General features: G+C 43.5%; 1 protein-coding gene and 1 long non-coding RNA gene across 5 annotated transcripts in view; one reads left to right on the top strand and one right to left on the bottom strand.

Moving 5' to 3' along the window:
- Positions 1-24,201, bottom strand: part of PDS5B (PDS5 cohesin associated factor B) — a 206,249-nt gene extending 182,048 nt beyond the window's left edge. For all 4 annotated transcript variants that reach the window (XM_058276971.1, XM_058276969.1, XM_058276970.1 and 1 more), the window contains exon 1: positions 24,037-24,201. The gene's annotated coding sequence lies outside the window, so the exon portion shown is untranslated. The remainder of the gene's footprint in view (positions 1-24,036) is intronic.
- Positions 24,202-24,522: 321 nt separating this feature from the next.
- On the top strand, positions 24,523-27,128 carry LOC101441683 (uncharacterized). Its single transcript, XR_187947.5, has 3 exons — positions 24,523-24,719; positions 25,352-25,430; positions 26,685-27,128. It is a non-coding gene; the product is annotated as an uncharacterized lncRNA (long non-coding RNA).
- Positions 27,129-27,499: the final 371 nt, after the last annotated feature.

A 27,499-nucleotide genomic window follows, 5' to 3' on the forward strand; every position in this document is an offset into this window, starting at 1 on the left:
AACCAAAAACCAAAATGAGTGAAACACAAAACAACTACATAAAGCATAAGCCTATTGACATAAAGTCCAAAAATAGGCAAAACTAACAAAATTCTATTAAAAGTCAGGATAATGGTTGCCATTTGGGGCTGCAGTAACTGGACAGGGCACAAGGAAGGTTTCTGGGGTGTTAATAATGTGTGTTTTTATCTGGAAGCTCAGTACATGGGTGTGTTTAGTTTGTGAAAACTCATATACATACAACAATGACAAGTTAATGAAAGAGAAGAAACTCATTAAACCAACTCAATCTCTACTGGAGAACTTAATGATAATAATAATCACAAAGAAACACAAGACCTCTAACAGGATTCATAGGGGGAGTGACGAGTCACAAGAGCAGCTATAACAGGTAGAACCTATTTGGAGCCAAAAGTAAAAACATTTTAACTTCAGCCACTTATTGTGACCTTAGACAACTCCCTTAGCTATTTTCAATCTTTTCACTCCTGTAAAATAAATTTGGTAATACATAACATCTACTTTGTCCACTGCACTGGACTAATCAATCATTAAATAAGTATTTGAGAGGCAGATAAGTATTAAAATCTACTATGAGGGAAGTGGCTGTGGCTCAATCGATTGGGCCCCCATCTACTATATGGGAGGTCCTGGGTATGCGTCCCGGGCCTCCTTGTGAAGGCAGGCTTGCCCACGCCGCAGAGAGCTGGTGCAGCAAGACGACACAACAAAGGGAGACAAGCAGACACAAAAGAATGAGCAATGAATGGACACAGAAAGCAGACAGCAAGCAAGTGGCAAGGTGGGGGAGATAAATAAAAAATAGGGGGAAGCAGACTTGGCCCAGTGGATAGGGCGTCGCCTACCACATGGGAGGTTCACAGTTCAAACCCAGGGCCTCCTTGACCCGTGTGGAGCTGACCCATGCACAGAGCTGACGCGTGCAAGGAGTGCGGTGCCATGCTGGGGTGTCCCCCACGCAGGGGAGCCCCATGCACAAGGAGTGTGCCCCATAAGGAGAGCTGCCCAGCGCAAAAGAAAGTGCAGCCTGCTCAGGAATGGCGCCGCACACACAGAATGCTGACACAATGGGATGACGCAACAAAAAGAAACACAGATTCCCATGCCACCTGACAACAAGAGAAGCGGACAAAGAAGACGCAGCAAACAGACACAGAGAACAGACAACCGGGGTGGGGGGGAAGGGGAGAGAAATAAATAAATAAATCTTTAAAATAAAAAGAAGTGGTCACAGAAGAACACACAGCAAATGGACACAGAGAGCAGACAACTGGGAGGGGAGGGGAGAGAAACAAATAAAAAATAAGTCTTAAAAAAAAAAAAGAATGGTCTTATCAGCAAATGGTGCTAGAACAGGTTACCTACATGCTAAAAAATAAATCCAGGGAAGCGGAGTTGGCCCAACGGATAGGGCGTCCACCTACCACATGGGAGGTCCAAGGTTCAAACCCAGGGCCTCCTGACCCATGTGATGAGCTGGCCCACGCGCAGTGTTGGGTGAGCGCAAGGAGTTCCGTGCCACACAGGGGTGTCCCCCACATAGGGGAGCCCCACGTGCAAGGAGTGCACCCCATAAGGAGAACCACCCAGAGCGAAAAAAGTGCAGCCTGCCCAGGAATGGCGCCACACACACACAGAGAGCTGACACAGCAAGATGACGCAACAAAAACAAGACACAGATTCCCAGTGCCGCTGACAAGAATACAAGTGGACACAGAAGAACACACAGCAAATGGACACAGAGAGCAGACGACTAGGGGGGGAGGAAGTGGGGAAGGGGAGAGAAATAAATAAAAAATAAATCATAAAAAAAAAAAAAAAGAATCTGCATCACTGTCTCACACCATAAACAAAAATAAACTCAAAATGGTTCAAAACCTAAATATAAGAGTTAAAATTAGAAGACAAAAACATAAACCTTCCTGATCTTAAATTAAGCAATGGTTTCTTAGATATGGCACCAAAAGCATAAATGACAAAAGAAATAAAGTGAATATCAAAATTTAAAACTTTTACGCTTCAAATAACACTATCAAGAAAGTTGAATAGGTAACCCACAAAATGGGAGAAAATATTTGCAAGTCATATATCTAATAAGGGACTGATAACCAGAATAAAGAACTATTACAACAATAGTAAAAAAAAGATAAATAACCCAATTTTTAAAGGGGCAAAGGATTTCATAGGCAGTTTTCCAAAGAAAATATACAAATAGCCAATAAGCACATGAAGAGATGTTTGACATCACTGGCCCTGAGAAAAATACAAATCAAAGCCACAGTGAAATACCACTTCCCACCCACTAGTGTGGGTGTAATCAAAAAGACAGCTGGCTGTAATCAAAAAGACAGATAACAAGGATTGAGGATGTGGAGAAACTGCAATCCTCATACACTGCTGATGGGAACGTAAACCAGTACAGCCGCTCTGAAAACTGTCTGGCAGTTCTTCAAAGATTAAACATAAAGTTACCATATGAAAACAAAGTTAGGAGTAAGTCCACTCCTACCAATATTCATAAGAACACGTAAAATATATGTCCACGCAAAAACTTGTACACGGATGTTTACAGCAGCATTATTCATAAGAGCCAACTGGTGGAAACAACCCAAACGCCCATCAATGACAAAAAGGATAAACAAAATGTGGTATATCCTACAATGGGATATTATTCAGCAATAAAAGGTAATCAAGTATTGATCCATGCTGTACCTTGAAAACATTACGATAGTAAAACATGCTAGTCACAAAAAACCACATATTGTACGATTACATTAATATGAAATGTCCAAAAGAGGCAAATCTATAGAGAAAGAAAGATTAGTGGCTTCTTAGGGATGGGGTAACAGGGAAGGAGTTTGGGAGGTGATGCTTAAGTGTTGCAGGGTTTCTTTTTGGGGTAGTGAAATGTTCTAAAACTGATAGTGGTGATAGATGTAAATATACTAAAAGCCATTGCCCTGTATACTTTAATGGATGAATTGTACGATTTTGTGAATTATTTCTCAATAAAGCTGTTTTAAAGGGGGGGAGGAGGGAGGAATGTGAAAAGCTCTACAATAAAAGAACATACCAGAAGCAGGCAAAGATTCCACAAGTCCGAAAGTAAGTATAATGGGGTGTGATGGTTAGGCTCATGTGTTAACTTGACCAGGTAACAGTGACCAGTTGTTTGGTTAAGCAAACACTGGTCAAATTGTACTATGAAGACATTTTGTGGACTTAAATCATCAGAGAGTTGACTCTATCTATGGCTGGTTATATGCACAGTCAACTAAGAAGAGTACCTCAGCAATGCGAGCCACCTCATCCAATCACTGGACGGCCTTGAGAGAAGTGATTTCAGCAGTCAGAAGAGAGAAGTCCCATCTCTACTGCAGCCAGGCAGCTCCTCCTGGGGAGCTCACTGAGGACCTTCATTAGAGTTCCTGGCTTGCAGCCTGCCCTAGGGAATTTGAACCTGTGCATCCCCACACTCGCATGAGACAATTTTATAAAATCTCCTAATATTTACAGGTATCTTCTGTTTCCCTACAGAACTCTGACTAATACATGAGGTAAGGAAAACTTCCCTGAGAAATTACAATTGAAATCTTTAAAAAGATGCATGGTCTGAAAGTCTGCCAAAAACAAAAAATAAAAGTTAGGACAGAGAATTTTCAATGAAATTAAAAACATGCAAATGCATAGAAGTCCAAGAGTGTATGAGTCTTAAATAATTTCATAAAGCCAGAACTCAAATTCTGCTACAAAGTAACTAAACATTCTGCTGGAGAGAGAAATAGAGGCAGATTCATTACATATCTTAAATAGTGGAACTTATTTTTTCTTACAGGCAAAGGGATTTTTTTTTTTTTTTAAGTTTTAACCAAGGGAGTAAAATGGTCAAATGCCTTGCTTCAACAGTCCCTGGAGGACGGATTTGAAAAAGGTACGACTGGAGTCAGGAGTCCAGTCAGTAGACTACTCAATTAACTTAAGAAAAAAAAATGATAAGGACTTGGACTAAACCAAAAAACATGAAGCTTAAAGGAGAGGAGAATAGATTGAGAGGTATCAGAGAAAGTAAATTCAATGACTAATTGGAGAGAGAAGAAGGAAAAACTCAATGAATGAATGAAAATTAGAAGTAAACTCAAACTCCAAGGGAGGGTAGCCAACAGAGTAGAAGTCATTGGAAATGAATAACATTACGCAGAAAAAGCTTAAAAAGGAAATGAACAAAACACAGACAAAACACTGTACAACAGTTTTTCTCCAAACTGAAATGCCCACATACAGTCAATTCACAAGTAAAATACATAATTGTTATACTATGGAATTAACCATAAAGTTTAATACTGCTTAATTTAAAAAGCTGATATGCCTAAAAAGGAAAAGGTAAAGTTCCAGCCTAATTTAAAGTTTTCAATAAAGAAAGGTTTTTAAAATCTTTGGGTTAAAGGCAGCATGGCATAAAAATAACAGAGGAATAACAACATATTGAGGACTACCCTGTGCTCACTATACTAAATAAGCTTGTAATGTGTACTAACTCGTTTAATTCTCACAAGTCTGTGTGGTAAGCAATCTTCTTTCACAGAAACTGAGGCACAGAAAGTCCACTAATTTGCCCGAGTCTGCATGCTAGAAGGGGGCTGGCAGGGGTGATTCAGTCAGTTTCATTCCAGAGCCCACATTTTTAGCTACTGCACTGGCTAGCTTTTCAAAGGAAAAAAACCTTGGTTCAAATGTTGGGTCTACCACCCATCATGGCACTTTGGTAACCTGAGAGCAAGGCAGCCTTTTTCCTCAGCTATGAGAGAAAATGACAGGACCACAGGTTCATTATAAGGATTTGGTCATAATAACAGCTGACATTTACTGAGCACTCAGTGGCATACTCAGACTAACTACCATAAGCACTTTACATAGGTTATTTTATCTAATCCTCAAAGTCATCTTTCACAAGTTTCATTATTCTCATCATTTTTACAGATTAGGAAACAGATTCAGAGAGATGAAGAAACCTCTGCAAGGCCACACTGTGTGGCAGAATGATTATAAAAATGTCCCTAATAGTCCATCCCTCTCTATATTCATACCCCTTGCCATGTGACACTACATCTCCTCCCATTAAGAGGCAGAGCTAAGCTCCCCGATCTCGAATCCTAACTGTTCTCATGATTTACCTTGGCCAAAAGAATGTGGGGGAAGGGGCCCTGTGTAGCCCAGAATGAGTCCGTGGCCCTATTCTGATAACTTATGTTGGCACTATAAAGACAGAATAAGTTGGACCAAAAATCAAAGAACCAAGCAATGAAACAAAACCACTAGGCAAGAAATAAAAACTAACCATCAGAATAAATTCACCAACATATTCAGATGCCTAGAAATGTGTAAATAATTACAAACCATACTAAGAAAAAGGAATATATGGCCCAGCCAAAGGAACAAATCAAAAATCCTGACAAAACACAGGATTTAAGACAACTAATCAATGATAATCACACAAATCTCCTAAATGAATTCAAGAAGTTGAAAGAAAATATAACTAAAGAGAGAAAGGATATTAAGAAGACACTGGGTGAACATAAAGAACAATTTGAAAGACTGCAAACAGAAGAAACAAAGCTTATGGGAATAAAAGACACCATGGATGAGAAGAAAATACATTAGATGCATACAATAACAGATGTGAATTGATGGAGGACAGAATTAGTGAAATGAGGACAGAATATCTAAATTTGAAAAAAAAAAGAACAGAAAAGAAAAGAAAAGAAAAAATGGAACAGAGTCTCAAGGAATTGAATGACAACATAAAACATACAGACATACATGTTATCAGTGTCCCAGGAGGGGAAGAAAATGCAAAAGGGGAAGAAAGAATATTTGAGGAAATAATGACCAAAAATTTCCTAACCCTTCTGAAAGACATAATTATCAATATCCAAGAAGGATAATGCACCCCAAGCAGAATAAATCCAAACAGACCTATTCCGAGGCACCTACTAGTGAAAATGACAAATAGAGATAAAGAGAGGATTCTGAAAACAGTCAGAGAAAAGCAAACAAGGGAACCTCAATAAGATTAAATGCTGACCTCGAATCAGAAACCATGGAGGGCAAGAAGAAAAGTGGCAAGATTTAAGGTACTGAAAGAGAAAAGTTGCCAGTCAAGAATTCTATATCCATCAAAACTGTCCTTCAAAAATGAGGGTGACGGAAAAGATTGGCTCAGTGACTGAGCACCTGCTTCCCATGTGCAAGGTCCTGGGTTCAATCCCCAGTACCTAACAAAAAAAAATGAAGGTGAGTTTAAAGTCTTCACATATACAAACTGAGACAGTATGTTATCAAAAGACTAGCATCAAGGGAGGGAGTGCTTCAGCCTGAAAGGAAAAAACAAGGGCAAGAGACTTGGGGAAGAGCATAGAAATGAAAGATTATTAAGAAGGACAACTTATAGAGAAAAAAAACAGACAAGAGTAAGATATGACTATGGAAAATAAAAGGATAAAACAAAGTAATGTCTTAACAGTAATAACACTAAACATTAATGGATTGAATTTCTCAATCAAAAGACAAAGACAGGATGGATTAAAAAATATGAGCCATCCAAGAGACTCACCTCAGACACAGGGACACAACTAGGTTAAAAGTGAAAGAGTGAAAAAAGATATTCCACACAAGTAGTAATCAAAAAAAGATCTGGAGGGGAAGCATATGTGGCTCAACAGATAGAGCACCTGCCTAACATATAGGAGGTCCAAGCGTTCAATACCACAGGCCTCCTGACTCGTGTGGTGAGCTGGCCCACGCACAGTGCTGCTGCGCGCAAAGAGTGCTGGCCTATACAGGGATGCCCCCGCATAAGGGTGCCCCCTGCACAAGGAGTGGCCCCCGCGCAGGGAGAGCCGTCCTGCACGAAACCACAGCCCACCCAGGAGTGGTGCCACACACACAGAGAAGCTGACGCAGCAAGACAACACCACAAAAAGAGGCACAGATCCCCAGGGCCGCCTGATGAGAATACATGCGGACACAGAAGAACACACAGCAAAGGGATACAGAGAGCAGAAAACGGGGGTAGGGGAGAGAAATAAATAAATAAGGCTGAGCTGGACTATTAAAAAAAAAAAAAGATCTGGAGTAGCAACAGTAATATCAGACAAAATAGATTTTAAATGCAAAACTGTTTTTTTAAAAAAGGCCATTATATATTAATAAAAGAGGCAATTCACCAAATACAAATAACTATAATATAAATATTTATGCACATAATCTGGGTGCCCCAAAATACATGAGGCACACACTGACAAAGCTGAAGGGAGAAATAGATGTCTCTACGATACGAGCTGGAGACTTCAATACTCCACTCTCGGCACTGGAGAGAACATCTGGACTGAGGATAAATAAGGAAACAGAGAGTTTGAATAATATAATAAATGAACTAGATGAAACAGACATTTACAGGGAATCACAGCCCACAACAGCAGGATATACCTTCTTTCCAAGTATTCATGGATCTTCTTCCAGGATAGACTATATGTGAGGTCACAAGAAAGGTCTCAATGAATTTTAGAAGACTGAAATTATATAAAACACTTTCTCTGATCATAATGGAATGAAGCTGGAAATCAGTAACAGACAGAAAAAGGGAAATTCACAAATAAATGGAGAGTAAACAACATCTTCAAATAATCAGGGAGTCAAAGAAGAAATTGCAAGAGAAATCAGTAAATATTTCAAGATGAATGAAAATGAGAGCACAAAATACAGTAAAGTCAGTGCTAAGAGAGAAATTTATAGCCCTCAATACTTACACTATAAAGGAGCTAAAATTGAAGTCTTAACTATACACCCAGAGAAGCAAGAAAAAGAACAGCAAACCAATCCCAAACCAAGCCAAAGGAAAAAAATAATAAAGATCACAGCAGAAATAAATAAAATTGAGAACAAAAAACAATAGTGAGAATCAACAAATCCACATTTTAGTTCTTAAGGAAGATGAACAATATCAACAAACCCTTAGCAGGAAAAAAAGAGAGAAGATGCAAATAGAATCAGAAATGAAAGGGGAGACATTACCACTGACCCCAGAGAAATGAGACAAGAGGATAATATGGACAACTATATGCCAACAAACTAGACAACACAAACTGGACAAATTCCCAGAAACACACAAACAAGTTACACTGACCCTAAAAGAAACAGAAGACCTCAACAAACCAATCACAATAAAGAGATTGAAAAGTCATCAAAAACCTTCCAAAGATTAAAAGCCCAGTACCAGAGGGCTTCAAAGGAGAATTCTACCAATTATTCAAAGACAACCTAATACCAATCTGACTCAAGCTCTTCAAAAAAACTGAAGAGAAAGGAACACTACCAAACTCATTCTATGAGCTAACATCACCCTAATACCAAACCTAAAGATATCAGGAAGAAAGAATATTACAGAACAATTACTCTAATGAATATAGATCCAAAAATCCTCAACAAAATACTTGCAAACTGAATCCAAAAGCAAATTAAAATAATTATACACCGTGATCAAGTAGGTTTTATCCCAAGTATGCAAGGGTGGTTCAATACAAGAAAATCAATCAATGCAACAAACCATATTAATAAAATTGAAGAAGAGAAATTACATGATCCTCTCAATTAATGCAGAAAAGGCATTTGACAAAATATGGCATGCTTGCTGTTTTTCTTTTTTTTTTTTAAGAGGTTCCGGGGATTGAACCCAGGGCCTCATCATACATGAGAAGCAAGCACTCAACCACTGAGTTACATCCACTCCCCAATGAAAGTTGGTTTTTTCCTTCATTTTTTTTAGGAGGTACTGAGGAGCAAACCTGGGACCTTGTACATGGGAAGCAGGCACTCAACCATTTGAACTACATCCACTCCCAGCTTTCTTGAGAAACTACTCCCAAAGAGGAAGAGAAGGAATTTTTCTCACTATTATTCAATAATGTACTGGAAGTTCTAGCTATAGTAATTAGGCAAGAAAAAGAAATAAAAGGCACCTAAATGGGAAAGGAAAAAATAAAACGGTTGCTATATGCTAATGATATGATTCTATTTAATGTATCTAGGAAATCCTGAAAAACCCATAACAAAGCACTAGAACTGATAAGTTCAGCAAAGTGGCAGGATACAAGATTAATATGCAAAAGTCAGTAGTGTTTCTATACCTACTGATAAACAATCTAAGCAGGTCATCGGGAAAAAAAAATTTCTACTAGTGACACAAAGTAATCAAATAATTAGGAATACACATAACCAAGGACATAAAGGACCTGTATCCAGAAAACTACAAGTTATTGATAAAATAAAGGAGACCTAAATAAATGGAAGGACATTCCATGTTCACAGATTGGAAGAATAAATACTGTTAAGACGTCAATTCTGGGAAACGGATTTGGCTCAACTGATAGAGCATCCGCCTATCACATGGGAGCTCCAGGGTTCGGTACCCAGGGCCTCCTGGCCTGTGTGGTGAACTGGGCCATGCACAGTGCTGATGTGTGTGAGGAGTGTCATGCCACACAAAATGCCCCCCATATAGGGATGCCCCATGTGTGAGGAGTGCGTCCCTCAAGGAGAGCAGCCCCAGAGTGGTGCCGCACAAACGGAGAGCTGACGCAGCAAGATGATGCAACAAAAAGAAACACAGGCTCCCAATGCCACTGACAAGAATGCAAGTGGACAGAGACTAACACACAGTGGGGCAGCGGACTTGGCCCAGTGGTTAGGGCATCTGTCTACCACATGGGAGGTCCGCGGTTCAAATCCCGGGCGGGCCTCCTTGACCCGTGTGGAGCTGGCCCATGCGCAGTGCTGATGCGCGCAAGGAGTGCCGTGCCATGAAGGGGTGTCCCCCACGTAGGGGAGCCCCATGCACAAGGAGTGCACCCCATAAGGAGAGCCGCCCAGCGCGAAAGAAAGTGCAGCCTGCCCAGGAATGGTGCCGCACACAGAGAGAGCTGACACAACAAGATGACGCAACAAAAAGAAACACAGATTCCCGAGCCGCTGACAACAGAAGCGGACAAAGACACAGCAAATAGACACAGAGAACAGACAACCGGGGTGGGGTGGGGGGAAGAGAGAGAAAATAAATAAATCTTTAAAGAATAACACACAGTGAGTGGACACAGAACAGACAACGGGGTGGGGGAAGGGGAAAGAAATAAATAAAATTAATTAACTAAATAAAAATCTCTAAAAAAAAGTCAATTCTACCAAACTGATTTACAAATTCAATATAATCCCAATAAAAATCCCAACAGTCTTTTTTGCAGAAATGGAAAAGCCAATTATCAAATTTATTTGGAAGGGTAAGGGGTCCCAAATAGCCAAAAATGTCTTTCAAAAGAATAAAACTGGAGGATTCTCACTTCCTAACTTTAAAGCATATTACTTAGCTACAGTGGTTAAAATTTAAAAAAAAAAAAACTACCACCAAAAAACCCAGCATGGTACTGGCATAAAGACAGACAGATTGACCAATGGAACCCAATCGAGAACTCAGAAATAAATCCTCGCATCTACAGTAAAGTGATTTTTGACAAGGCTCTTAAGTCCCACCCTGCTGGGCCAGAACAGTCTATTCAATAAATGGTGCTGGGAGAACTGGATATCCATATCCAAAAGAGGATCCCTATCTCATACCTTATACAAAAACTAATTCAAATTGGATCAAGGACCTAAACATAAAAGCTACAGCCATAAAACTTCTAGAATAAAATACAGGAAAACATCTTCAAGATCTTATGGTAAGTGGTAGTTTCTTAAACTTTACAACCAAAGCATGAATAACAAAAGAAAAAATAGATAAATGAGACAGCCTCAAAATAAACACTTAGGAACAGAAGGAATTTTTCTCACTAAAAAGTAGTATGTAAAAAGGCAGCTTGGGAGCAGATGTGGCGCAAGTGGTTGAGTGCCTGCTTCCCACACGGGAGGTTTTGGGTGCAGGTCCAGATGCCTCCTAAAAAAGCAAACAAGCAAACAAAGAAAAAAACCAAGTCGGGGGGGCTGATGTGGCTCAGTGATTGAGTGCCCACTTCCCACATATGAGATCCGGGTTTCAATCCCTGGCCCCAGAACCTAAAAAAAAAACTCCCAACAAAGAAAAGTCCAGGACCAGATGGCTTCACAGGTGAATTCTACAAGCATTTCACAAAGAATTAATACTAATCCTGTTTAAACTTTTCCAAAAAAATTGAAGAGGAGGGAAAATTACCTAACACATTTTATGAAGCCAAGATCATCCTAATACCAAAGCCAGATAAAGACACTACAAGAAAAGAAAATTAAATATCAATCTCTCTAGTGAACATATACAAAAATGCTCAACAAAATAGTTGCAAATTGAATCCAAAAGCATATCAAAAGACTTGTATACAACAATCAAGTGAGATTTATACCTGCTATGCAAGGCTGGTTCAACATAAGAAAATCAATGAACATAATACACCACATTAACAAACTGAAGGGGAAAAAATCACATGATCATCTCAATCGATACAGAAAAGGAATTCAACAAAATTCAGCATCCTTTCTTGATAAAAACACTTTGAAAGATAGGAATAGAAAAAAAATTCTTCAATATAATAAAAGGCATTTATGAAAAACCCACAGCCAACATTGTACTCAATGGGAAAAGATTGAAAGCTTTCCCTCTAAGATCAGGAACAAGACAAGAATGCCACTGTTATTCAACATTGTACTAGAAGTTCTAGCTAGAGCAATTAGACAAGAAAAAAAAATTAAAGGCATCCAAATAGGAAAAGAGGAAGTAAAGCTCTATTTGCAGATGACATGATCCTTTATTTAGAATATTCTGAAATGTCTACAGCAAAGCTATTAGAGCTGATACATGAGTTCAGCAAAGTGGCAGGATACAAGATCAGCATGCAAAAATCAGCGATGTTTTTGTACACTAGTATTGAACAATATGAGGAGGATATCAGAGGAAAAATTCCATTTACAACAGCAACCAAAAGACTCAAATACCTAGGAACCAATTTAACCAAAGAAGTACAGGACCTATATGCAAAAAACTACAAAACAATGTTAAAAGAAATCAATGAAGACCTAATCAAATGGAAAGACATTCTGTGTTCATGGACTGGAAGACTAAATATCGTAAAGATGTCATCCTACCCAAACTGATTTACAGATTCAACACAATACCAATCAAAATCCCAACAGCCTATTTAACAGAAATAGAAAAGGTAATTACCAAATTCATTTGGAAGGGAATGTGCACCCAAATAGTCAAAAGCATTCTAAAAAAGAGGAGCAACATGGGAGGAACTTCACTGCCTGACCTTGAAACATATTATAAAGCTACAGTGGTCAAAACAGCATGGCATGAAGATAGACACATCAATCACTGAAACAGAATTTAGAATCCAGAAATAAACTCTCACCGCCTATGGCCAACTGGTTTTCGACAAACCTATCAAAGCCTATGTTAACAAGATAAAAGCCTCTTCAACAAACAGTGCTGGGAAAACCAGATATCCATAACCAAAAGAATGAAAGAAGACCCCTATCTCACTCCCTGTGTAAGAATCAACTCAAAATGGATCAAAGACCTAAATGTAAAAGTCAGGATCACAGAAATACTAGAAGAAAATATAGGGAAACATCTTAAAGACCTGTGGTAGGTGGTGGTTTCTTGGACCTTACACCCAAAGCATAAGCAACAAAAGAAAAAATAGAAGCTCCTCATAATTAAACACTTTTCTACCTCACAGGACTTTGTCAAAAGGGTGAAAAGGCAGCCAAGTCAATGGGAGAAAATATCTGAAAATCACATATCTGAAAAGGGTTTAATATCCAGGATACATAAAGAGATGCTACAACTCAACAATAAAAAGGCAAACAACCCAATTAAAAACTGGACAAAAGACTTGAATAGACATTTGTCCAAAGAAGAAATACAAATGGCAAAAAACACATGAAAAAATGTTCAACATCATAAGCAATTAGGGAAATGCAAATAAAAACTACAATGAATTATCATTTCACACCTATTAGAATGGCGAGTATTTAAAAAACAAAACTATAAGTGTTGGAGAAGATGTGGAGGATAGGAACACTTATTCACTGTTGGTGGGAATGTAGAATGATACAGCTGCTGTGGAGGACCGTCTGGCAGTTCCTAAAGAAGGTGTAAATAGATGTGCCACGTGACCTAGCAATACCACTACTGGGTATATACTCAGAAGAACTGAGAGCAGTGACACGAACAGACATCTGCACACCAAGGTTCATACAACTGTTACATATCATTGCTGAAAGTTGGAAACAACCCAGGTTTCATCAACTGATCAATGGATAAACTGTGGGACATTCACATGATGGAATATTAAGCAGTTAAGAAAAAATTAAGTCATAAAGCATATGACAACATGGATGAACTTGGACATTACGTTGAGTGAAGGAAGCCAGACACAAATAGAAAAATACTGTATGACTGCACTACCATGAACTAAATATATTGTGTAACTGGAGTTAATAACTTGAATATGAGTCACCAGAAAACAGAATGAGGTTAGAGAATGGAAAGCTGAGGGTGAACTCATGCAGAATTGGCAAAAAGGATGTGTTTTATCTTTGGAAATGAATAGAAAATGTGAAAGCCCAACATAATATTTGTAACTAGCAATACTATTATGTGGGTATTAAAGGGGCTTAAAGGGGCCTAAGATCATGTACATTACTAAAAGGAAAGCTAAAAAATGCAACATGTAACATAGTAAAACGGCAAGTGAAATATGAATACGGGTAAAATTGCATATATAACTGTTTTTCTTTGAAATTGAACAAATGTATGTTAACACTACAAAATGGTATTATCGGACACACCAAAAAAAAAATTATGCTAAGTGAAAGAAACCAAAGTACTACACATTGTATGATTCCATTTATATAAAAGTAAATATAAATCAATTTATAAGGATGAAGTTAGATTGGTTATGTAGGGCTGGAGAAGGACTGCTAAGAGGTATAGAGTTTTTCCTTTTGGAGCAATGAAATTGTTAAAAAAAACTGTAGGAGAACAGATGTGGCTCAAGCAGTAGGGCACCCACCTCCCTCCACCTGGGAGGTCCCAGGTTCGGTTCCTGATGCCTCCTAAAGAAGGCAAGCCGGCACAATGAGCAGACATAATAAGCAGGGAGCAGATGTGGCTCAAGAGTCTGGGCACCCACCTTCCACTTGGGAGGTCCCGGGTTCAGTTCCCAATGCCTCCCTAAGTAAATGAGCAGACACTATGAGTAGACGCAGAGAAACAAGCAGACAGATGAGGGAGCCATCTCAGGGATGGGGGAAAAAATGTAAGAGTGTCTATCTCTGGGGAAAAAAAGAACATATTGAGAATTTCCACAAATCAATAATAAAAAGAGAAACAACCTAACTTTCAAAATGGGAAAAGAACTTGAGTCATTTCACAAAAGAGAACAACAAATGAAAAGGTGCTCAACCTCATTAGTTATCAAGAATATCCAAAATAAAAACACAATTGAAACCATTTCACACCTATCCGAATGGCAAAAATTAAACAGGCATTGGTGAGAATATAGAGCAATTAGAACTCATATTGACAACCGGAGCAGAAAAGGGAAACCACTTTGAAAAATTATATGGCCGTTCTTTATGAAGTTAAACAGACTACCTATAAATCAGCAATTCCATTCCTAAGAATTTTTACCTAAGAGAAATGAAAACATATGTTTAGAAAAGGACCTATATAGCATGTTTATAATAGCATTATTCATAACAGTCAAAAACTGGAAACCCAAATGTCCAATAACAGCAGAAAAGATAAACTGTGAAATATTCATCCAATGAAATACTACTCAGCAATAACAAGAAAACTACTGCTATGTCCAACCCCATAAATGAATCACAAAAATATAGGCTAAGCAAAAGAAGCCAGAAACAAAAGAACACAGATTGTATGAAAACAGAAAAGAACCAACCTGCACTGTTAGATATCAGAGTACTTGGGGGCAAAGGAGATAGAACTCAAAGGGGACACGGAAACTCTCTGGGGTGATGGAAATGCTCTAGATCTTCTTTGGGTTAGGAGTTACATGGGTTAATTGTCACCTCCTCAGAGTGAATATCTAAGATCTGTGCATCTCGTATTTGCCTATACCTAGATAAAATATCTATAAATAAAATAAAAATAAACTGCAAAAATGAATTTGGGAACTTATTACTGCATAAGTTTTCCTCTTTTTTTCCTTTGGTCTTGGGTTGCCACAGGTATACCTGCATGTGTGTGTATAGTTATATGTTCAGTAAATACTTATCACCTACTATGTACCCATATTATGCTAGGCTCCAAAATAATAATAAAGAGTTAGGAGTAGTTCAGTGATTTGGTGGGTTTAAAGAATCTATGAAGATGTCAAAGGAAATGCTAGCAAAGTAGATAAGAACCATGTAAGGTATTCAGATTATTAACCAAGGCAAAAGTTAGAAGGATGCCAGCGGGCAGGGGAAGAAGAGCTGCATTTCTGATGCACTGACTTGGAGGTGCCTGAAATGACATGCAGGTGGAAGTGCCCAATAGAAAAAGAGGGACAATTCAGGAAAGAAGTCAGAGGATATGCCTACCAGAAGAAGCTTTGCAGAAGGAAACAAGGGGGAAATGTGTCAATGGGCCTCACTTGCCCAGGTATTACTTATTCTAAAACCCAATTAACAGGGATGAAACCAAGAGCCAGAGAAAAAACCAAAAGGGCAACTAACTCAAAGTAACAGCGTTAAACCACCTACTAAAACGCATACCCTTTTGACAGAAACATCAGGTTCTCATTGAAACCTTACTTAATACATTTAGTTAGGAATCTAAAATTTTTTATTCCCTGATTTCCAGGTTTGCAACAAGCTAGAAATATCAAAAAAAGGTGTTAGTATAGCTCCCAGAAGGACTCAAATGTCAGCAGCCTGAGGCAAGACCTCGGAGGCCAGCATTCACGCCTGTTCAATCAGGAGTCACAAGGCCCCTAGTTCCACCAGCTAAGGTGGCCAGCATGGCCCCTCCTAGCCAAATATCATCAATCCCCTTGTACCCAAATTCCCAGTTTCAAATATTTTGTTTATGCCTTCCTAAAAGCACTATATTCTGCCTTGTTTTATAATTATTTTTACACCAGTCTTTTTCCTCCTACGTGAATATCCATCTTCTGCTTGAAGGAATATCTTTCATCTTTTATCTACAGCCATCATGAAACACAACTTCCTGGTACAAAAGAGCAGCAAATATCAATATGATGAACATCCTGGCTTTCTCTAAAGCGACGAGAATAGAGTTTGCCACAAAAAGTTTCTCCCTGCCTTAAATTATACTAGTTCTTAGTGAATACTTATATACCTGGCACCAGGTTAAGCATCTGGCCTGTTATCGCGAACACCAATGAGATGGGGGGGCGGGAAGTGAAAGTCATTGGGTCTGAGGTTTCTTTTACCTGGGACACACCTATTCTAAAATTAGATTGTGGTGGTGGCTGTACAAACCTGTGAATATACTAAAAATCAATAAATTATACACTTTAACTGGGTGAAATGTACAGTATACAAATTATATCTCAATAAAGCTGTTTTAGGGAAGCGAACTTGGCTCAACAGATAAAGCATCCACCTACCACATGGGAGGTTCAGGGTTCAAACCCAGGGTCCTCCTGACCTGTGTGGTGAGCTGGCCCACGTGCAGTGCTGATGCGCGCAAGGAGTGCCGTGCCATGCAGGGGTGTCCCCTGTGTAGGGGAGCCCCACACGCAAAGAGTGCGCCCAGTAAGGAGAGCCGCCCCGTGTGATAAAAGTGCAGCCTGCCCAGGAATGGTGCCATACCCAGTGGAGAGCTGACACAAGATGATGCAACAACAACAAAAAGACAGATTCCCGGTGTTACTGACAAAAATACAGTGGACACAGAAGAACACACAGCAAATGGACACAGAGCAGACAACCTGGGGGGTGGGGTGGAGAGAAATAAACAATAAATCTTTAATAAAGCTGTTTTAAATAAGATATCTACTATTTTCCCCACTTTACAGATAAGGAAACTTAGACTGAACAAAATTAGGTAATTCACCCATGGAACCACAGCTAGCTTATGATGGAGACAGAACAAACACCTGAACACCCAAGCACTCTGCACTCTGAGTTCATGCTCTTAACCACGCTTTTCTGCCTTCCTTAGAAAGGGACTTCACTCATCAAGCCTCATATCAAAAGCCTAAAAATATGCTCCCATCGCTTAAATGTTACTGACCTTCCAACCCTCACTGGGACATCAAAGTCTTGACCTAATTATATTACACCATATGTGCAGGAGAGAAGACAAAGTTATAAAAAAAAGAAAACTGAGAAGAAAGCTATCAAAGTGACAGTGGGAAAAACAAAAAAGAGCTCAAGAACTCAATTTGCAGCTTGCCATTTTTAGCATCCGGCTACAGGAAGCACACTACTGCTTGCTTGTCTCACTGCAGTGGGTGGGCAGGCCCGATTCAGCCGAGCTGGGGGTAACTACACCCGGTCCTCACCCAAACATACCTGACCGCTGTCCAGTTCAGCATGCACAGCCCCCAGCGCTTCGGCAGAGGCAGGCTCCAAGGCCCTACTACGCGCTAAACTGTGAAACAGCCCCTAAGGCGGCCAGGCGGAGAGCAGCCCCCTGTGGCGGGCCTGGAGGAAGACCACTCTCCCTTAGAAAATGAGGAGGCCCTCGCCTCTGAAGGGACTGAACCACAGCGCAGGCACCCCCCTGGCCAGGGAAGAGGAGCAGAGCAGATGAGTAGGAGTAGAAAGTAAATGTCAGCTGGGTGGGGCAGCTGGGTGGGGGTGAGAAGGCGCTACCAGACAGTAGGGGTGGAGCTGACCCCTCAGGGCTCTCTTCCTGCGTGCCAGACACTTCTGCCTCTCCCAGTCCAGGGCCGCCACCACCTCGTGCTGACCTGTCTGCTCTAAGCCCAGCACTTGGCCTCTCCATTCAGAGGGCACCACAGGCTCCAAAACTGCATTAGTTAAGGAAAGGGAGGCAGGGAAGGAAGGAAGGAAATCAAGCTGCTCAGACTCAAGTATGTACTGCAAGGAACCTGCCCCCATGAAACCTAGAGGAAAAAATGTTTACTTCATAATCAAAGAAATGAAAATCCAAAACAAGACATAAATTTCACATCTCAAATTGGCAAAAATATTAAAGTTTAATAAACCCCAATGTTGGTGAATCTGTGACAGGCACACCTATACAGTGCTGGCTAGTGTAAATTGGTAAAACCTAAATATCACTCAACAGGAGTCAGATAAAATAAATTATGGTACATCCAGATAAGGAAATACTCTAATCATTTTGTTTGTTTTTTGGGAGGTAGCAGGGATTGAACCTAGGACCTCGTACATGGGAAGCAGGTGCTCAACCACTGAGCTGCATCCACTCCCCAGAGAGACATGTTTTTTTTGTTTTTAGGAGGTACAGGGGGAGCAAACCCGGGGCAGGACCTCTTACATGGGCAGCAAGCGCTCAGCCACTTGATCTGCATCCACTCTGCTCTAGTCATTTTTTTTTTAAAGACTTATTTTTCTCCCCTTCCCCGCCAACCGCCCCCCCACAGTTGTCTGCTCTCTCTGTCCATTCGCTGTGCATTCTTCTGTGTCCACCTGTACTCTTGTCAGCAACACTGGGAATCTGTGCCGCTGACATTTTGTTTTTGTTGCGTCATCTTGCTGTGTCAGCTCTCGATGTGCGCGCCACCCTGGGCAGGCTGCACTTTTTTCACCCTGGGCGGTTCTCCTTTTGGGGCGCACTCCTTGTGTGTGGGTCTCCCTCGGCGGGGGACACCCCTGCGTGGCACAGCACTCCTTGCGTGCATCAGCACTGCGCGTGGGCCAGCTCATCACGTGGGTCAGGAGGCCTGGGGTTTGAACCTTGGACCTCCCTTGTGTTAGGCCTATCCATTGGGCCAAATCCGCTTCCCTCTAGTCATTTTTAATTATGTTGATTTATATGTGCCAATATGAAAATATCTGTCATATTAGGGGAAAATGTATAATGCAGCCAAAAAAGCAAACAAGCGGAACAATATCTGAATGTTCTAAATAAAAGTAAAAATGTATACATTTGGATATATGCATAATAAACTTCCCAGAAACTGTAACTACCAACTGTTAACAATGGGTTACCTTACGAGAGAAGAAAAGTAACTTTATTTTTACTTTCCTGTACTGCTAGAATTATAATTTTTACATATACGTGTGTAACTTTTAACTTAAAATACACAGTTCTTTTTAAGTACTCTACCGGCCCCATCCTTAGCCACCACCCTGACTGCCAACTCTCCACTCCCAACTGCTCTAGTACCTGAAGGCTAACCGCGAGGGTCTACGGAATTCCAGTTAGTAAGGGATATATTTGGGGATATGGGGCTTTTCTTTAAAATCTCATTTCCCCAAAACCACCTCTGAGATCAAGGAAGAGAAAACTCCCTACACTGCCCAGGAAACCACAAGCTCTCCTTTCCTTCCAGGCCCCTCGCCATTCTCTCTGACAGCCAGCCAAGGCTCGTGGTGATATTACCCCTCGTGCCACGAGGCACAGACTGCCTTGGCTAATCTCACATCACACAGACAAGAGCAGCTCCACCTGTCAGTGAGGAAGGACAGTGGACAGCAGGGAGTCTGGCCAGCTGGATTCTCCCAGGGCTCATCAGTCACCCTGGGGTGGGCAGACAACCCCCAGACGCAGAACTTCTCCAGGGCAGGGTTTCAGTCCTGTTTTTTCATCATCCCGTGTACTGTATATATACGGAAGCATAATTACTACTTGTTCATTTTAATTGAACTAGGTCAGAGCATCCAGTCAGAGAAGAGCGAGGCAGGTAAATGGGGTGCTTCCAGGTCACGGCCCTTGACGGATGCCTGGAAACAGCTTCCCGCTTTAACAGCCTCCCTCCGCTCCCCTTCACTGACTTCTAAGTGCTACAGAGCTAAACCAAGTGTTTCCAACTGCTGCCTACTATTAATGTCTAATGTTTAATTAGAACACACATATTATGGATACTTTTAAATATCTCAGATTAATGGTTTTAAGATTAACAACTGAATTTTACTCATCTGAACTTAATCTCCGTGGTTGTCTCACTGTGCATGATCACACACATCCTCTACCCTGCCAACTTAAAAAATTTGTCTCAAGGCAGCAAACATTAATTAACAACAAATTTGTGAGAAAGGGTTATAAAACCTTTTTCAATGATGGGGGAAAATTAGTCTATTCTCCCAGTTCTTAACAGAATAGTGTGAAGAAAGAGCTGATCTCCATGGAGTCCACATTGCAAACCATTAGGCAGCCTCTTCAGCTTAAATAAAAAGTAAATACATTCTCAGAGAAATTACTGGGTTTTTATTTTTAACTCAGTGCTTCTGAATTTTTAATATTCCCAAACAGGAATATGCAAGCCAAATAAAATTTTCTCCAAATAGCTATTGTCATTGGAAGTGATAAATGACTTGTGCAGCAAACGGAGTTTAAAAGGGAAAAATTACACACCACACACACTTACTCACACATACATATATCTAATCACAAAATAAACTTTCATTTTAACTTCTCCAAATTACTCTGACTTAAGCGTTTCTCAAAGAAGAAATAAATGCTATGTCAAATAATATTACACCATGAAAGACAAGCACCTTCTGAGATAGGCACATGCAAAAAGTTATCTTCTGAAACAACCACAGCGGACAGAATCCTGGCTAAAAACTACTGAATCAGACTCTGAAACAGGGGGTTGAAATTTTCTCAGTTGAATGAATGGGAAAAAAGGGAGGGGAAGCAGAATGGGAAACAATATGCTATCTCACAATGATTTTAAATATTGCTTAAGTTCTGAATAAATAATAGGCCATGCAGAAACTTCTAAACTTCCAGAAAATCTAAGGGTTGCCCTAATTCCACATCAATATGATTGTGACCCTGGATAAATCAATTAAATTACAATCTGAACTTACTCTCTCATGTATAAGTGAGCTGGAGATCATTCCTAAGATTTCTCCCAGCCAACACTAACAAAGAAAACACATATTTATTCTTTTTTAATATAAAGTATATACAGTACTTGTCCTCCAAGAACCCAGAAGCCAAATCAGAGTGAGCAGTCCTGTTAAGTTCTAGGCAAAGAGGATCCAAAAAAGTAGCCCTGAGGAAGCCAAAGGACAGCCTCAAATTCTCCAAGAGGGAGAAAGAGAAAGAACACAACTCCCCAAAATAATCTTTTCCTCATGGTTTTGGGTATTTTCTACCATTTCACGCTTCACCAGGGAAAAAACTCTAATACTCACTTTATTTTAAGCACTACTGATAACGCCTAGTTCTCAAAATGTTACTTTTTGTGACTGTTAAAAGTATGTAATAATTTTTAAATAAATTTAAAACTAAAACTGCTTTTATCTTACAGCCAACTTATTACAATTACAAAGTCAAACAAGTTTGGTATAAAACATCTCCTGTCACCCAGAATCACATCATCACCACATAGTTCCTCTAATTCTTGGGAAAAGCAAGGGGGGGGTGGGGAGACATAACCAGAGAGGAATAAAATGGAGAGAAAGAGTTGTGAAAGCTGCCATAAAAGCAAGGTTAGCATAAGAGAAAATCAACCTCAACAGCAAAGGAAAAAATAACAAAGGGCCTGAAAATTCTTGAAAAAAAAGATGACAAATGCAACTTGAAGTAAAACCCAGGTGAATATTTTTTAAATCACCAGAATAAAACCAACAAAAAAGTCAGTACTTCAGGAGTAAAAGCATGTATAAAGTGCACCTTTTCTAGGCGTATTTGTGGACTTACATTATGCACAAATCTTATGTCAACAAAATAATGTTCTGCCTTAGGATGTGTTTTTTCACCAGTTTCTGAGAATTAATTTAGAGAGTCCCAGGTTGAGGCACTCGCCTACACATTGACTACTGAGCTTTAATGAGGTGTGCTGCCATCACATGGGCTCTCAGATTTTGTCCCACAAGCTGGCCTGCACACCCCACAGGGACGTGCATCTCCGCGCCCCTACCGAAGTCAACCACCCCTGACACACGCACCGCATATGGAAGCAGCATCTTCTCAGAGGCAACATACTCGTTTTGAACTATTTACTATCACACGAGTTAAAGATAAGGAAAAGGCTCTATTTTGGAACTACATTGAAATGTATTGAGAACAATGATTCTATTGCCATGCAAATGTTATTAACTATGTATTTACAGTTCACTTCCTATGAGCAAACACACTTGAATTTTTATCAGGCAGACAGGAGTAGATAGATTCCCAACTCTTAAGACTGCAGACTCGCCTAGGAAACTGAAGGCTATGGCCAAAGTTTCTGAAAGCAGTTAACAACAGGCGCGCCACCCCGGACACCACTCCCCGGACACTCCCCAGCCGGCGCGTCCCTGCAGCTCCTCCGTGAGCCCTGGGCAGGGTGGCTTAGGGGGGGTCCAGGCGGCGCAGCGTGGACGGGAGACTGTCCTCTCAAGGGCCAGGGAAGGTATGCGGTTCTCCAGAGCCAGGGCTGAGTTTTGGGATTCATCCTCTAAAGCAACTAGGGCGCTGCTTCGAGGGGCTGAACCCTAGACACCCAAAAGCAACAACAAGCAAGGCTTGTCCCCTGACCAAACCCTTCTCAAGTGTCACGAAGGTGGCCGAGCGCAGCAGGGCTGCCTCCTTGCCGCAAATGCATGGCCCTGCTCAGGGTGGGAGGACCGCGGAGCTTGCTCCGGGAAAGCCCAGCTGCGGGGCAGGAGGCGGGCGCCGGGCCAGCGCGGGCTCTGCTGAGCGGAGCCTCGGGGTCCCCCGTCCAGCCCCAGGAGGCGCGGTCAGGGCGCCGCACCGCCCGCGACTGCCAAGAACAGGAGGAACCTGTCAGCGGAGGAAACCCGTTTCCCTCGCCCGGGGCGAAGGCTGGGCGGCCGCGCAGCGAGGGAGAGCCCGCGGGCCGCGGGAGGGGACGCGCGGAGGGCGGCCGGGGGAGGGGCCCCGGGGGAGGGGGGGCTCTGCCAGGGGGACGCTAAGGAGGGCCCTGGGAGGAGGGGGTCCCGGGTGTGGGGACCCTGGAGGAGGGGACCCCGGAGGAGGGGCCAGGGCGAAGGGCGCCCCGGAGGAGGGGACCCTGGAGGAGGGGACCCCGGAGGAGGGGCCAGGGCGAAGGGCGCCCCGGAGGAGGGGACCCTGGAGGAGGGGACCGGGTGAAGGGGACCCCGAAGGAGGGGACAGGACGAAGGGGACCCTGAAGAAGGAAACTGAAGGAAGAGGACACTGGAGATGGGGACCCCGAAGGAAGGGCCCCGGAGGAGGGGGCCCCGGAGGAGGGGACTGGGCGAAGAGGACACTGAAGGTGGGGACCCCAAAGGAGGGACCCCCGAGGAGGGATCCCGAAGGAGGGGACCCCAGAGGAGGGGACCGGGCGAAGGGGGCCCCGGAGGAGGAACCCCGAAGGAGGGGACCCCGGAGGAGGGGACCGGGCGAAGGGGGCCCCGGAGGAGGGACCCCGGAGGAGGGGACCGGGCGAAGGGCGCCCCGGAGGAGGGACCCCGGAGGAGGGGGCCCCGGAGGGGGCGCGCGCCCAGGCCCGCACGCCGCCCGGGCCGCGCGCAGAGCCGCTCCCCGCCCCTCGCCCGGAAAGGGGAAAGCCCGCCCGCGGGAGGATTCAACAGGAGCCCCGCGCCGCCGCCTGCCGCCCGCGAAGCCGCCGCGGCCCGGGCCAGGGCGACCGGCCGAGTTTCCGGCGGCGGCGCCCGGCGTGCGGAGCAGCGCCCCGGCCCCGGCCCCCGCGCGGCCCGGCCCGCGCCCCCCGCCGCGCCGCCGCGGCCGCAGCCCCGAGCCGGGAGGCGAGCCCCGGCGGGGAGCGGGCGGCGCTCCAGCCCGCAGAGCCCGCGGCGGCGGCCGCTGGGGAACGGAGCGCGCGCCGGGGCCGCGGGCGCCTCTCCCCGCCGAGGCTCGGGCCCTACCTCCGCGCGGCCGCCGCGCTGCTCCCCGCACTCCGCTGCTCGCCGGGCGCCGCCGCCGCCGCATCCACTCGCCTCCTCCCCCTCCCCTCCCGCAGCCAGCCCGGCCGTTCCTCCTCCTCTCCGCTTCAAAATGGCGCCAAGCGCTCCTCGGCGGCTGCTCCAATCGAACCGCCGCGGCCCGCACCCGCGGCAGGCAGGGCGCGGCGTGGGGGCGCAGCGCCCCCTGCCGGCCGCACGGCCCCGCGCGCGCCCGCCGGCCCGCCTCCGCCCCGCCCCGCCCGCCCGCGCCCCGGCCCCACCTCCCTCAGGCCCCGCCCTGCGCGCGCGCCCGCCTCCCAGACGCCACGCCCGCGCGCGCCCGGCCTCCTCCCTCCGCCCAGCGGGGCCCCTGCGCATGCTCCCGCCAGTTCCCCACCGCCCCTCCCGCTCCTGCTCCCGCCTCGCTCAAGCCCCGCCCCGTTCGCGCGCGCCCGCCTCTCTCCGCCCAACCTGGTCCGCGCGCATGCTCCGCCCGGCCCCGTCCCGCGCGCGGCCGCTCCACCCAGCCGGCTTGCGCGCGCTCCGCCGCTCGCACTCGCCGCTGCTCTCGCCGCTGCTCTCGCCGCTGTAGTGGCGGGACGCGCAGCTGTCTGGCCGTTCTGTGCCCCTGCTTTCGTCTTTAACTGCAGCTGAAAACGACTCAGGTTGTTATAGATCTCTAACTTTGGGGGTAAAAGCTGGGAGTTTTTGAAAGCAAATGGAGTACTGATGTGCTAAGTAAATAAAATTGGTAATATTAACTATTTTGCTGCTTGATAACGCTGACGTAGTCATCTCAAAATGGCATAAAGTAGGGGAGTGGATGTAGCTCGCTGGCTGAGCGCCTGCTTCCCATGTACTAGGTTCAATCCCCAGTACCTCCTAAAAAAACAAGTCATGGAATAGTTTTTTCTGTGCTGTGTTGCATCATTCCTAAGTCCCATAGTTTTCCCACTGTGTAAACTTGTTTCGGTGGCAGGAGTGGGGAGGGACACCGTATTTTTTTTTTAATGGGTCATAAAATTTCATCAGGTCAGAACCCCTGTAGGTATTGAAACCTATTCCTTTTCAGTAGTGTTCCCTGGGCAATTCTCCAGTGCCTGCTAGACATGTGTCACTATTCCATTGTCCAGGATTGTCATTGAAAACTGCAGAAGTCTACTCACTTTATACCTTCTTTAAATCTATAATGAGTTCTTTTTTAAATTGTGTCCTTTGAAAATTACCTCATTTATTTTTTAATTATTTCCTTTTTGTTGTTGTTTATTTTGCCTCTTAAAATCTCAATCCTCCAAAGACCGGGGGCAAGAAAGTTTCAAAGGATCAGGACCGGGAAGGAGTGCGGCTCAGTGGCACCTGCAAACAGTAAAATATGGGTGAGAATTCTTGTCTAAACTGTTCACTGCTCCGGTCCCCATCACTTGGCATAGTAGCTGCTCAGTAAATATTTTTGTTGAATGTTAGAATCGTTTAAGAATGTTCTGCTATTTATATGTGGCAGCGAGCCTTGCAATGGTTGAAGGTGTCATGGTGAAAAAACAATTTAACTAGAATTGCCCGTTAACCCCTGCTGGGAAATGACTCATGTCCACACGATGTGTTCAAGTCCTGCCCACTGGTTCGGTGGGTGTGGGCTTGTTTGTAAGTGGGATCTTCAAGGGCCAAACTGAAGCAGGGTGGGCCTTAGTCCATTATGAACCTGATAAGCAGAGGAAATTTGGGCATGGGAGGAGAAGCCACAGAAAGAGACAGATGGCCATGTGACAGAGGCAGAAATTTATTTCCTGCAAGCGACCTCTAGAATACTGCAGACTTTGGAGAAGTTGTGGCCTGCCAGTTCCTTGACTTTGACTTGTCAAACTGTGAGGCATTAAATTCCTGTTGTTTAAGCCAACTGGTATGTGGTATTTGTTACAGCAGACCTGGCAAACTAAGGCACCCCTCTCTATTATAAATCGGCAAGTCATGAGTTCCAATAAGGAAGCCCAGCACACATGTTTTCCACCTTATGCTAATACCACCACAGACCGAACCCAAAAGAAGGGGCAACAATGAGCTATATGGGAAGGGTCAAGGTGGCAATTATCTAGGACAGAGGGAAAATCTTTAATGCCTCAATGGACTATAATTTCCAATGAAAGAGTATGCTTTTTTACACCACCAAATGGATTTACAGAAATTAGTAATTTAAACCTTTATTTAAAGCAGCATTGTTTAGGAAAGCTGCAATTTGAAATTGGTATTAAATCCAAAAATATTTCTATGTTTGGGACTTTTAGAAAGAGCCATATTGTAATTTATCATGAGCAATGTAATTAGATGTGGCGTGACTTAAGACAGTTAAAAATATAAAGCCATTAAAACAGTCGTGGATGCTATCTACCCTGAGAAAAAGAACTTAAGCGTGAATGATATAAAAATGCTGATTTTGGGAAGCCGGCATGGCTCAACTGATAGTGCATTTGCCTACCATATGGAAGGTCCAGGGTTCAAACCCAGGGCATCCTGGCCCATGTGGTGAGCTGGCCCATGTGCGGCAGTACCCCACGCAAGGAGTGCTGTGCCACTCAGGGGTGAAATAAATAAAATAAATCTTGAAAAAAAAATTTTTTTAAATGCTCATTTTACAGGGAAGCGGGCTTGGCCCAATGGCCTACCACATGGGAGGTCCACGGTTCAAACCCGGGGCCTCCTTGACCCATGTGGAGCTGGCCCATGCGCAGTGCTGATGCGTGCAAGGAGTGCCGTGCCATGCAGGGGTGTCCCGTGCATAGGGGAGCCCCACGCGCAAGGACTGCGCCCGGTAAGGAGAGCCGCCCAGTGCGAAAGAAAGTGCAGCCTGCCCAGGAATGGCGCCGCACACACGGAGAACTGGCACAGCAAAATGACACAACGAAAAGAGACACAGATTCCCAGTGCCGCTGGTAAGGATAGAAGCAGTCACAGAAGAACACAGCGAATGGGCACACAGAGCAGATAACTGGGGGGTGGAAGGGGAGAGAAATAAATTTTTTAAAAATTTTAAAAAGCTCACCGGATTAAAAATAAATAAATAAATGCTGATTTTACAGGAATGGTTGGACTTGTCATTGATTATGAAAAACCACAAATCCCGTCCCCACCTGTATTGGTTTCCTATTGCTGCTGTAATGAATTAGTAGAAACAAATTCTAGAAAATTAGCTTTTTATTGCTGATATGCCATTATGAACTTGGTGGCTTAAAACAACACAGACTGGTTATCTCACAACACTGTGGTTCACAAGTCCAACATAAGCCTTAGTGGGCTCAAATGGAGTGTGATCACAGCTGCATTCTTTCCAGCAGCCTTTTCCATCTTCTCCAGGAGGCCAAGTTCCTCCACCCTGGTCCATCCTCCACCTTCCACACCAGGCACACAGCCTGCGCCACGGTCACACCTCTTTCTCTGCGTCTCTTCTCTGACC

Source organism: Dasypus novemcinctus, chromosome 15, assembly GCF_030445035.2.
Source record: "Dasypus novemcinctus isolate mDasNov1 chromosome 15, mDasNov1.1.hap2, whole genome shotgun sequence".
NCBI lineage: Eukaryota > Metazoa > Chordata > Mammalia > Cingulata > Dasypodidae > Dasypus > Dasypus novemcinctus.